Source organism: Pinus tabuliformis, chromosome 1_1 (assembly GCF_031772625.1).
Source record: "Pinus tabuliformis cultivar Carrire ecotype Pingquan chromosome 1_1, CPIR1, whole genome shotgun sequence".
NCBI classification, from domain to species: domain Eukaryota; kingdom Viridiplantae; phylum Streptophyta; class Pinopsida; order Pinales; family Pinaceae; genus Pinus; species Pinus tabuliformis.
Window position 1 is genome coordinate 697130907 of NC_142297.1, and position 12482 is coordinate 697143388.

At 42.2% G+C, this 12482-nt stretch overlaps 1 long non-coding RNA gene and 1 pseudogene across 4 annotated transcripts in view; one reads left to right on the plus strand and one right to left on the minus strand.

Annotated features, from left to right (window-relative positions):
- Nucleotides 1–12482, plus strand: part of LOC149215380 (uncharacterized) — a 300173-nt gene that overhangs the window by 39365 nt on the left and 248326 nt on the right. The gene's annotated exons all lie outside the window — the stretch shown is intronic.
- LOC149215381 (histone-lysine N-methyltransferase SUVR3-like) lies at nucleotides 4490–5045 on the minus strand (annotated as a pseudogene).

Sequence of the window (12482 nt, forward strand, 5' to 3'; positions counted from 1 at the left end):
GCCTCCGTGGAATGCTTTTGCTGTTGTCAAAAACAAGCACAAGAAAGGTGAGTTAAAAGCAAAGCAAATTATAGCTGATGATTTACAAGATAATTTACTTGTGTATGTCGGAAATTTGAGAAGGTCTAAGGACATGTATGATAAGATAGTTGGCATGTATGAGGTTAACAATTTGAATGAAATCATCTCCTTGAAAGATCAACTCAAAGACATGAAGATGAACAAAGGAGAATTTGTGCAATCATATATTATGAGGATATCTCGTCTTAGAGATCAATTGCAAAGAATTAGGGAAACCACCGTTGACAAGGAATTGGTGATTGTAACTCTCAGAGGTCTTCCTCCTATTTGGGAAACCTTCATTACTACTATAAGCAACAACAATAGCTTCCCGTCATTTGATGAGCTTGTTGGAAAGCTCACTCAAGAAGAATCAAGGATGGTATCTAGAGGAAGAATTCAAGGGACAAATGAAGGAGGTCTCATTGCCTTCGTTGCTCAAGGAAAGAAAAAGAATGCAAAGAACGGAAAGGGAAAGCCATCTAAATCAAGAAGACGTCCTCAATCCAATCAAGATTCCAAGAATTCAAGAAGGCGAGATAGAGATGTTGAGTGCTACAATTGTCATCGAAAGGGTCACTATGCTCGAGATTGTCCCAAAAAGAGGGATGCTCCTAGAAGAAACTCTTCAAGGTCCTACAACAATAACTGTGGCTTCAACAACAATAGGTCATATGAAAGAAGAGATGATAGAAGAAATAGAAGAAGGAATGAGAGAAGAAGAGACTCCCCAATGATCGTGAAGATAACTATCGTCCTCCAAAGGGGTTAAGAAACTCCAGGTATGAAGGCAATGCTACTAATCAATCTGAATATATTCTTATTTCCGCATTATCTGGTTCATCTCCTTCGGATTCTTGGGATAGTTGCCTGGTTGATAGTGGGGCCTCTCATCACTTCTCTGGATATAAGGAGGTTCTCTCTAATTTGGTAGAGAGGGAAACCAATTTGAACATTATTCTTGGTGACAATACCACTCATCTCGTAAAAGGCTTTAGTTCTGTCAAATTTCATTTTACTCTGGGGAATCTGTTTTGCTTCATGATGTACTGTATGTACTGGGATTGAAGAAAAAATTGGTATCGATATTTGCTTTGGAGGATAAAAGAATGAGGGTTGCATTCATTAAAGGGAAAGTACTTACTTGGCTTGTTGGATCCTATATGAGAAATGCCTTCACATTGGGATCTAGGTTCGAAGGACTCTATAGAGTCACTGGAAGACCCCTTCTAGCTATGGTTCATAATACAAATCATCAAGGTGAGTTGTGGCATTGAAGGTTAGCCCATCTACATTATGATTCTCTTCCAAAATTGAAGAAGTTGGTCTCCGGATCCTCGATGTTCAAGCTCAACATGATGGAGTATGCCCTAGGTGTGCCAGTGGAAAGAAGACAAGGGGACCATTCCCCTCTAGTGAAAACAAGATGAAAGACATCCTTCATCTCATTCATTTTGATATATGTGGTCCAATGCCCATGCATTCACTTGGGGATCATCTTTATTACATCACCTTCATCAATGATTTCTCAAGGAAGACATGGATATACTATTTGAAGCACAAGGATGAGGCATTCAAAATATTCAAGGAGTTCAAGGCTTTGGTTGAAAATCATACAGGGAAGAAAATAAAGATCTTCAGATCTGACAATGATGAGGAATACATCTCAAATGAATTTATAGAGTTTTGCAAGAAGGAATGAATTAAGAGAAGCCCATTGTTCCCTATACTCCCGAACAAAATGGAGTGGCTGAGATGAAGAACAGGTCCATTGTAGACGCTGCTCGAGCCATGCTCCATGATCAAAAGATGCCAAAGTTCCTTTAGGCTGAAGCAACAAACATAGCGGTATATGTTCAAAACAAGTTGCCTTATCAAGCTTAGGACAACAAGACTCTCGAGGAAGTATTCATAGGTGTCAAGCCCGATATTGGTCATCTCCGTATTTTTGGCTGCCTGTATACTTCCATGTGCCAAAGGACAAAAGAAATAAGCTAGAAGCTACAGGAAGGAAAGGTACATTTGTTGGATATAATGAAGATTCTAAAGCATTTAGAATATATATTTTTGGTCAAAGGAAGGTTGAAATTAGCAGGGATGTAACATTCGATGAAGATGATGTCCTTAGAAAAGCAAGGAACCTCCCTCCACCTCCTCCTCCTGAAGACGAGTGATGATATGGATATTCTAGAAGGTCCTTCTATGCTTGAATCTGAGAAGGATATCATTGATGATCCCATGGAGCTTATAGACCCCTTGGATCCTCCTCCAAGTGATCCTTCTACTAGGAAAATACCACTTTGGCTCAAAGACAACTACAAGATGCAGATGCCACTGCTTGTGGAACTTTCAGGGAAAGCAAGAAGCCATGCAAGTACCAAGCATATGTTGTAGCTATGAGCAATATGATTCAAGATGAACCAAGTACCTTTGAAGAAGCCGTGGAGGAACAAGTCTGGAAGGATGCAATGGTCGAAGAATGTGAGTCTATTATGAAAAATGATGTATGGGATATTGTGTTAAGACTGAAGGGAAGATCTATGGTAACCTCCAAATGGCTCTATAAGATCAAGCATGGGGCTGATGGAAGCATCAAAATACAAGGCAAGGTTTGTAGCTTGTGGATTCTCTCAAAAAGAGGAATAAGATTATGATGAAATATTTGCTCTTGTGGCTCGATATACAACCATCCGTTTGATAGTAGCCCTTATTGCAAGTTAGGGATGGACTCCATCAAATGGATGTGAAGATCGCTTTTTTACATGGTTTGATGTAGGAAGAAGTGTACGTAGAACAACCTCCAGGATTTGAAGTTTATGATAGAAATACCCATGTATGCTAGTTGAAGAAAGCTCTCTATGGATTGAAACAAGCCCCCCATACTTTGTATGCTCGTATCGACAGTGACTTGATAAAGTTGGGATTCATAAGGAGCAATGCTGATCCAAACTTGTACTTCAAAACAATCCTCTCATTTTGGTATTATATGTTGATGCCTTATTCATGATCGGAGCAGACCCTCTCATTCTAGAATGTAAGAGGAATTTGGCTTCCGAATTCAAGATGAAACACCTTGGGACTAGAAGTATGGCAAAAGTCGGGTGAGATTTTCCTTTCACAAGGAAAATATCTTGTGAAACTTTTAGAGGCATTTGGCATGGTTGAGTGCAAGTCCTTGCCTATACCTATGGAGATGAATTTCAAGAAGCTGTGTAGAGAAGTTGTTGGACTAGACCTAGAAAACCTTTCTGAGTATAGACAATTGGTTGGTGCTCTGATGTTTCTCGTAAATACTTGCCCCAACATATGTTTTGCAATTAACACCTTGAGCCAGTTTATGAATGAACCTCACCATGTACATTGGGTCATTGCCAAACATGTATTGAGATATCTACATGGGACTATTAACCTTGGACTGAGATATATCGATGCAGACTTTAGACTAGCAATGTTGTCGACAGGAAGAGTACTTCTGGATGTTGTTTTAGTCTGGGGTCTGGCATGATATTGTGGATGAGCCGAAAGCAGAAATCTGTAGCCCTTAACATTGCTGAGGCAGAATATATTGCAGCTAGCCTGGCGATTTGTGAAACAATTTGGTTGAGGAAGCTCTTTGGAGAGCTATTTGAGCAGGTTTTGGACACGACAGTTATCTATTGTGACAACAAGAGTGGGATTTGTTTGTTAGAGAATCCTATTTTCCACGACAAGTCCAAACATATGGAGATCATATATCATTTTATCTGAGACATGGTGCAGAGAGGAGCCGTGAGACTTCTTCACATTTCAACAGTTGAGCAGATAACAGACATCCTCACCAAGCCTTTGCTGAAAGGGAATTTCTTGGTCTTCAGGGAGCAACTTGCACTGGTTGAGATGACCCTTTTAAATAAGGTTCCTAGTTGATCAAGAACATTGAACAACGCTCTTCCTTCTTGTTGAGCTCCCTGGGTAAGGAATGTAGCTTTAGGTCTCTTGGGGATGAGATACCTTTGATTGATAGGATGTTGAGACCTAGGATCTCCCCTAGTCAGAGTATGCCCTAGTTAGCGTCTTGCCCACTTTGTGGGATAACCTCTCCCATTTGGCCAATGGGTTGAGGGACTTGGGATAGAGTGTTGTTGGACACCTAATCCTCTAAGGGTTAGTGTGGAAGCCGAATAGACTAAGGAAGTCCAAGAGACCTTGGGATGTGGAACCCAATGGCCACATCATGTACTATAAATGTATATCATTTGTTAATAATAAATGTACTCTCATGTTTATCTTTCATACTCTGTTGCTGCCATGTGTGTGTTTAACGTGGTATCAGAGCGGGCGATCTCTTGCCCTGCTCAACTGTGAGCCACTTGTTTTTGTGGCCCTTCTGTGCATGCTTGTCTTGCAACTTTGCCCATTTTCCTGATATAGAAAAATTGACATCTTTCCCTCATACCCAGCTCGAACTGCAACGACACGCTAGATCGCACTCCATAACCAGCGGTGGGCCTACATGGAAGCCCTTGAACCGAGTGTCACTCTGTCCATCCGGGAAAGAAATTCTGCCATCTTCTGTATAAACCCTAAGCTTATTGTAGGGGCAACCCTCTTCACTGCCAAATTCCTCGATCACAATACCATGGACCAGTTCGTTTTCGTCCCCGTGGTTTCCAAGCACGGCTGCGCGAGATTGAGAGCAATCCACACAAGTGCATCCTGTCGATTTGAAAAAGTCTGCGTGCACCGCTAAAGGCCTGGCTTCCAGAGGGCTTTGTGTGGAGCAGTGGCCCCATTGCTGTTTCCGGGAAGAAACTGTGGGAATCAAAGTGGGAGTATAGAGGAAATAAGGGTAGCGGGTATCGTCCACCGAATTCAAAACTGGAACGGGGTATTTCTCTAATCCCTGTGTTGCGTTTGCGATTCTAAGGGCTGTGATTTTTTCTGAAATTGATCTGAGAGCCCTGCAAGCCGAGGCGATAGATGCAAGAGAACGGGGCGGCAGCCATGGGAATACCAGATTAGCCCATTCCTTCCTCGGATCCCTCTCTATGAAGTTGTAAATGAGGGCAAAGAGTTCTATTCAAAAGTTAACTGTCTTTTCAAGGCATTTTACTGTTTTCATTTGGTGATGGAACAAGGACCGTCTATTGTTCTCCAGGTACAGAGCTTGCAGATGCTGGCATTTGGTCAGCGATTCAGGAATGGTTCCATTGAATCGATTCGATCTCAGACTCATCTTCCTCAGCTCGCTCAATCGCCCAATCTCCTTTGTGAGAGGACCCTAAAGGCCTAGTCCTGGCAGGCGAAGCTCCCAAACCCGTCCATCGACACAGGAAACTCCGCGCCAATTGCATGGAGCATTTAAAGCTTTAGCATTCTAGCCGTTCAAAGCTCCCAGTGGATCCCCAGAGAAGCTAAACCCAGGAATAGAAGGAAGGGAAGGGCATATTAGTCCCTGTTGTTTGGATTCTATTCACTGCAAGTGCACGACAAGGCCTTTGATGATTGAAAATTCATCAGTGGACCTCCCAAGCCACCGTGAGTCTATGGCTGCCTAATTAAGTTTTGGCTCAAAATCAAAATATAGGGTTGCAGACTTTTTCATGCTGCAAAAGTGCCGGTGCTGGTGGTGGACAAAAGAGCACCTGTAACCTAATTCTTCTCCACCTCCTTATAAAGAGTGACATCTGCCTTTTCTTCGTTTTAACTGCTTTGCATATTTCAATCCATTTCATAATCAAGGTTCTACAGGGCTATTTCCCTTTTTAGATAGAACGGGAGAACACATGTAACAATGGTTCTAATTCTTCTCATCCTCAGAAAGAGAGAGATCTACATTATGGCGATTTGAATTGCATTACTTATTTCAAGTTATCATTCAAAAAAAGGAGATTATAGTGATTGCAGTTATAGTCCATTTGGTCTGCAAACTTGCAAATTCTCATTTAATCAACCAGTTTTGTGTAAATTATAGCCTAAGGTATTAATAATATAGTTGGAGAAAATGGCTAGATTTGATGATGCATTAGAGTTACTGAATACACTAATACATTCCACTATTGGTGGGATGGTAAATGTCAGCAAAGACACTCTTTGTGACATTCAAACCTGCCTGCATAATGCAACTAGAATCTCAGTTCTAGCAAAATGAGCTTCAACAGATTTCTCATTCTAAATTGTTTTTTGCTCAAAACAATATGTTGTTCAAGGTTAAAACAAACACCCATCAACAACCAGCAAGTGATGAAATTAGTAAGATTGAAGTTGAATCAGATCGAGTACCCAATGAAGCAGTAGTTGTACATGTAGATGTAGAAATTCAATCTGCACTTCCCAAGTCGGTCATCAAACCTTGGGAAGAGTTTGTCCATAATAAGCACAAAACTGGTCTTGGATATGACAAGGACTTGTCTTTTCATATTCCAGACTATTCCAAACCAATCCAATTTCAAAGTGTTGGATTTCTTCAGGACGGTTCATCTTCACCTGCTCCTCATGACAATTCAGCTTTAGTTGTTTCAGATTCTGGTTCTCTTCCACAGTGGCCACAACAGATTGTGAAATGCCAACACTGTGACTGAGTTGGCCATTTGAAAGATCACTGTTTTGATCTTCATCCATGTAAGCACTGTCATAAAACCAGTCATTCTTCAAACAGAGGCTTTAGAAACAAACCTCCTGCAAGAACAAAGATTCATCTTGGATGGATCGCTTCTTGGTAATGGGCATCAACAACCAAGAAGATATTCTAGTCACATGGCAGAACTTGTTCTAGAGTACTGAACAGTCTTGCAGTTGAGTTTTCTCCATCATCTCACCTTGTATCTGACGGGGGGAAATGATGGTCATTTACAAGCTTCAAAGCCACATCAAGTGAGCCTGAGCCACAACCTGGCACACCAGATTTAGAGTTGTAGCCAGAGACAAATATGCCACTGAGCATGCCTTCAGTTGGTGATATGTCTTCAAAGAATTGGGGACACTTCCTCTAGTAGAAGACTTCAGCTTCTTGCCAGTTTTGGAAGAGTTCCAGGAATTGCATTAAGCATTCCAGAGTTGTTGGTCATCCTTAAACCATCATAGGATGAGACCTCCCTTTTCAGGTTGAGGTTCTTCCTTTTATGCGGGGTGAGACCTCCCTTTCATGGTTGAAGGTTTCCCTCTTCAAAACATCAGGAACACTTCCTCTAGCAGAAGACTTGAGCTTCATGCCAGAATTGGAAGAGTTCCGGGAATTGCACTAAGCGTTCTGGTGTTGGTGGTCATCTTTAAACCACCGCCCTTTATACCAACATTTCAAAGAGCACATTCAGCCTGGTGTTGCCATGCATTTTTGCACATTTTGTATTACAACTCTCTTCTTGGACTCATACATAACCCTTCGGATTAAGGGGGGGAATGTTGGACACCTAATCCTCTAAGGGTTAGTGTGGAAGCCAAATAGACTAAGGAAGTCCAAGAGACCTTGGGATGTGGAACCGAACGATCACACCATGTACTATAAATGTATATCATTTGTTAATAATAAATGTACTCTCATGTTTATCTTTCATATTCTGTTGCTGCCATGTGTGTGCTTAAGAAGTGTGATCCCTACCTCTTGTAGTAGGTGGATCTTGCCCAAGTTAGTGGATGCATGTGTTCTACCATATAACTCTTTAGGGTTAAGATGGATGATTAGGGACAATAAGGTAGAGTGTGATCCTTATGTTGATCTCACCTATTGTCAAGGATTTTGGGATAGTGTGATCCCTAAGCTGGGGTAGGATGGTCTCTCCCATTGTCTTTGGTTTCGGGTGGTAGCCATGGCAACTCGATTACGATGATGATGATGATGATTCTGGGTGATAGTTGAGTCTCCCCGATGGTGATAGAGATAGCATGGTAGCTGGAGCTCCCATGCAGCATTTCTTCTTCTTTAGATTTGAGAATGTTCAACATGAGGTGAGCAGAGACACGCAGAGGTGGTACATGATGACATGATGATCTATAGACAAATATTGATAGGTGGAATTCTCCCTAGTTGAGAGGGAGTGTTAAATTATGCAACTAGGGTCAAATTCCACTTTGGACCGTTAAATTTTCAGATTTTTCTATGCTGTATCAACTACTTTAGCCCAATTCAATACTTCAATTAGCAATCTTTTCAATTACAGTTCGTCTTTCCATTTATCAACAGTAATTGAAGATAGAACAATAAATGCATTGACAAAGTAGACAATCAACACATCAACAAGAGACACCAGGTCTAGTCCAAACCAGGGAAAAACCCCACTAGGGGGAAAACCCTTTGAAATTCTTCTTTTATTAGATTGTCATAAAATGTTCAGTAGAGAGTACAATGAACCCAATACAATATCATCAACAAAACAACCCAACAACATTCAGAAATAAGTTTCCAGCATCAGAATATATTAGAGACAACTTTTCCTTTTTGCGGTCAACTGCGGTCAACTTCGGTCTTCGGTCAAATCTGAGTCAAACTGCTCGGTTGGATGTAGAAGTAGCTGTGCGAGCCACTGGAGGCTTCCAGTCACACCCTTGATCCCTGCAAGCCAGATACTGTGGTCAAATTTGCTTTGTAATGTGCCTGTGACTATAATCCAAAAACCCTAAAATAGATGCGAACCTCAGACCTTGTAATTTTGGACCTTTGCGAACTTTTGTTGTCATCCCTGCTTCAGACCTGTGTGAGCCAATCAATGAAGAAGAGAAGAAGGAGATGCTTGGCGATGTCCAAATGAGCTTGAGATCACTTGTGTTTATAGGCTCCCAAGGGTGACCAATTTGCTTTAGGGCCGACCTTGATCAAATGTGCATATGTGGGCTTTCCTTCATAAGTACACTTTCCCTTATCCGATTTGAGTTATATTTAGGTCGATTTTGGTCCTCTCGAAAATAGGAATTCAATGCCATTGTCATCTCCATCAAATGAGTTTTCCAAAGTGGAATTTGATCGTAGTTGCATACTTTAACACTCCCTCTCAACTAGGGAGAATTCCACCTATCAATATCTTTCCATCGATCAACATGTCATCCTGTCATTATATGTCTCATCTCTGCTCAACTCTATCTGCTAAAACATTCTCGAATCTAAAGAAGAAGAATCATCGAGGAGCAAGAGCTACCAACCCCTATCTTGTTAGAGAGCATATCTCAATCCAAAACCACATCAGGTAGTACGTCTCAACCCGAAATCTCATGGGGGAGCTAAATATCTCCGACCCCATATTGAGCAATAGGTGATATAAGGGAGCTACTACTCAACCCATCCTATTGCCTATCGATCTTCCCAACAATAACCCTCAAGATTCATGTGGTAGAACACCTACCTCATAATCTGAGCTTAGGCGAGATACTCGACTTTACCAAAAGGTAAGGATCACATGCCCCCAAGCCTCCTCAACCCATTGGCCAGACAGGGAGGGACAATCCCAACAAGCCCAACTTGTGGGTATGATGACAACTAGGGTATACTCTACAAAGACCAAGATAGGTGAGCTACTACTCCAACCCTATGGGTAACAGATAGGGGTGATACCCTATTATCCAGAGATCCCTTAACCCAGGAGCCCTCTATCTCAATTCCACACCCTGGGAGCTCAAATAGGGGGAAAGATCTTGCTCAATGTCCTCAATTAGCGATGCCCCTTATAGGAGGGGTCACATCCATCAATACAAGCTGCTCTCTGAAGATCAGTAACTTCCCTTTCAGCAAAGCCTTGGTGAGAATATCTGCAATCTGCTTATTTGTCGATATGTGATGGAGTATAACGGCTCCTCTCTGCACCATGTCTTGAATGAAGTGATATCATATCTCTATGTGTTTGGACTTGTCATGAAATACGAGATTCTCTGCAAGACGAATCCCACTCTTGTTCTCGCAATATATCACTATAGTGTCTAGAACTTGTTCAAATAGATCTCCAAAGAGCTTCCTCAACCAAACTGCTTCGCAGCTAGCCATGCTAGTGGCAGTATATTCTCCCTCGGAGCTATTAATTGCTACGGACTTTTGCTTTCTGCTCATCCAAGATATCATGGCAGATCCAAGACTAAACAACATCCAAATGTACTCTTCCTGTCGATAACATATCCTGCCCATTCAGCATCAGTGTATCCATGAAGTCGAACATTTCCGGAAGAATATCTCAAACCAAGTGTGGTCGTCCCATGCAAATATCTCAAAATGTGTTTGGCAACAATCCAATGTGCATGGAGAGGCTTGGTCATGAATTGACTTAATGTGTTCAATGCATAACATATGTTTGGGTGTTCACTAGGAACATCAAAGCCCCAATCAACTATCTATACTTGGATGGATTCGCCAAATCGGGTCCTGTAACCTCTCCACATAAGTTCTTGAAGTTCATTTCCACAGGTGTGCGTAGAGACTTGCATTTTGTCATTCCAAATATTCTAACGACTTCACAACATATTTTCCTTGTGAAAGGAAAATCTCTCTGGGCCTTTGCCACACCTTAAGGCTTAGAAAGTAGTGCATGAGTCCAAGGTCTTTCATCTCATATTCAGAGGCTAGCTCCCTCTTACACTCAATCATCAGAGGTTCACTACATGTCAAGAATAGATCGTCAACATATACAACCAAAATCAATGACATACCTTAGACTACCTTGACATAGAGCTTGGGATCAACATTGCTTCTTGTGAATTCCAACATGGAGAGGCTTGGTCATGAATTGACTTAATGTGTTCAATGCATAGCATATGTTCGGGTGTTCACTAGGAACATCAAAGCCCCAATCAACTGTCTATACTTGGATGGATTCGCCAAATCGGGTCCTGTAACCTCTCCACATAAGTTCTTGAAGTTCATTTCCATAGGTGTGCGTAGAGACTTGCATTCTGTCATTCCAAATCTTCTAACAACTTCACAACATATTTTCCTTGTGAAAGGAAAATCTCTCTGGGCCTTTGCCACACCTTAAGGCTTAGAAAGTAGTGCATGAGTCCAAGGTCCTTCATCTCGTATTTAGAGGCTAGCTCCCTCTTACACTCAATCATCAAAGGTTCACTACATGTCAAGAATAGATCGTCAATATATACAACCAAAATCAATGACATACCTTAGACTACCTTGAAGTAGAGGTTGGGATCAACATTGCTTCTTGTGAATTCCAACCTCATCAAGAAACTGTCTATGTAGGTGTACCATGCTTTGGGGGCTTGCTGCAAACCATACATGTTGATTTGGGGTAGCATCGGATGTGCTCTAGCCACAAAATTTGGTGGTGAGGTTGGGGCACATGAGATCTCCAATGCCCAGAAAGTGTTTGGGCAGATTCTAAATAGATCAGGAGATATTAAAATAATTAATATTTTAATGGAGTCCCTAAGTCTAAACTTAGGGAAAATAAAATATTAATGTGCATTAATATGAATATGTGTTAGAGTGGTCCAAAAGACATGGATCAAGCTAGATCTAATCTTAGCTGTTGATTAGGGACTTAATCTCGGCCGTTGAGATGTCAATAGGAAAAGTATAAGAGGAGGCTTGAGGGTCACTTGGAGGATACACAAGAGTGATCAGTCATTCGATTCTCTACAATGGGGTTTGCTAAGAGAGATAGAATCAGTGATCGGGAGAGCAACTGAGGGGCATTGAGTAAAGAGAAATAGAGAAGGCAAAGATTGTGTCGGGAGAGCAGCGTAGCAGCCAAGGAGAGTGACGTAGAGCCACGTAGAGGGAGCCAAGTGCTGCGTAGAGCACCAGAGAGGCCAACATGTCTGACGCAGAGGCCCATGAAGCTGAAGCAAGGCCCCCTGGGGCTGACGCAGGCCAAGAAAGGTTGACGCAGGGCCAACGTGAAACAAAGAGGGGCTGACGCAGTCCAGATTGGGCAGATGCTGGGGTTGCAGAGCAGTTTTGTGCTGAGGAGCTGCCGGAAGGATTTTCCGGGGTTTCAGCCAGGAGATTTCTCTCAAACTGTGAGGTATAGCTGCTAAGGAAATTCTCTGTTAGGTAGGCCAGTTTCGACACCCAGATTGTACTCTGATATTGCTTAATAAGAAAACCCTCAGATCACTGCACCGGTTTTCCAAGGAGAGTGACGCAGAGCGAGCAAGGGCTCACACAAGGCCACACAGAGGGAGCCAAGTGCTGCGTAGAGCACCAGAGAGGCCAGCGTGTTTGACGCAAAGGCTCAGGACGCTGATGCAGGGCCTCCTAAGGCTGACGCGGGCCAAGAAAGTTTGACACAGGGCCAGTGTGAGGCAGTGAGGGGCTGATGCAATCCAGATTGGGCAGACGCTCGGGTTGTAGAGCAGTTTTGTGCTGTGGAACTGCCAGAAGGATTTTTAGGGGTTTTAGCCAGGAGATTTCTCTCAGACTGTGAGGTATAGCTGCTAAGGAAATTCTCTATTGGGTAGGCCAGTTTTGGCACCCAGATTGTACTTTGATATTGCTTAATAAGAAAACCCTC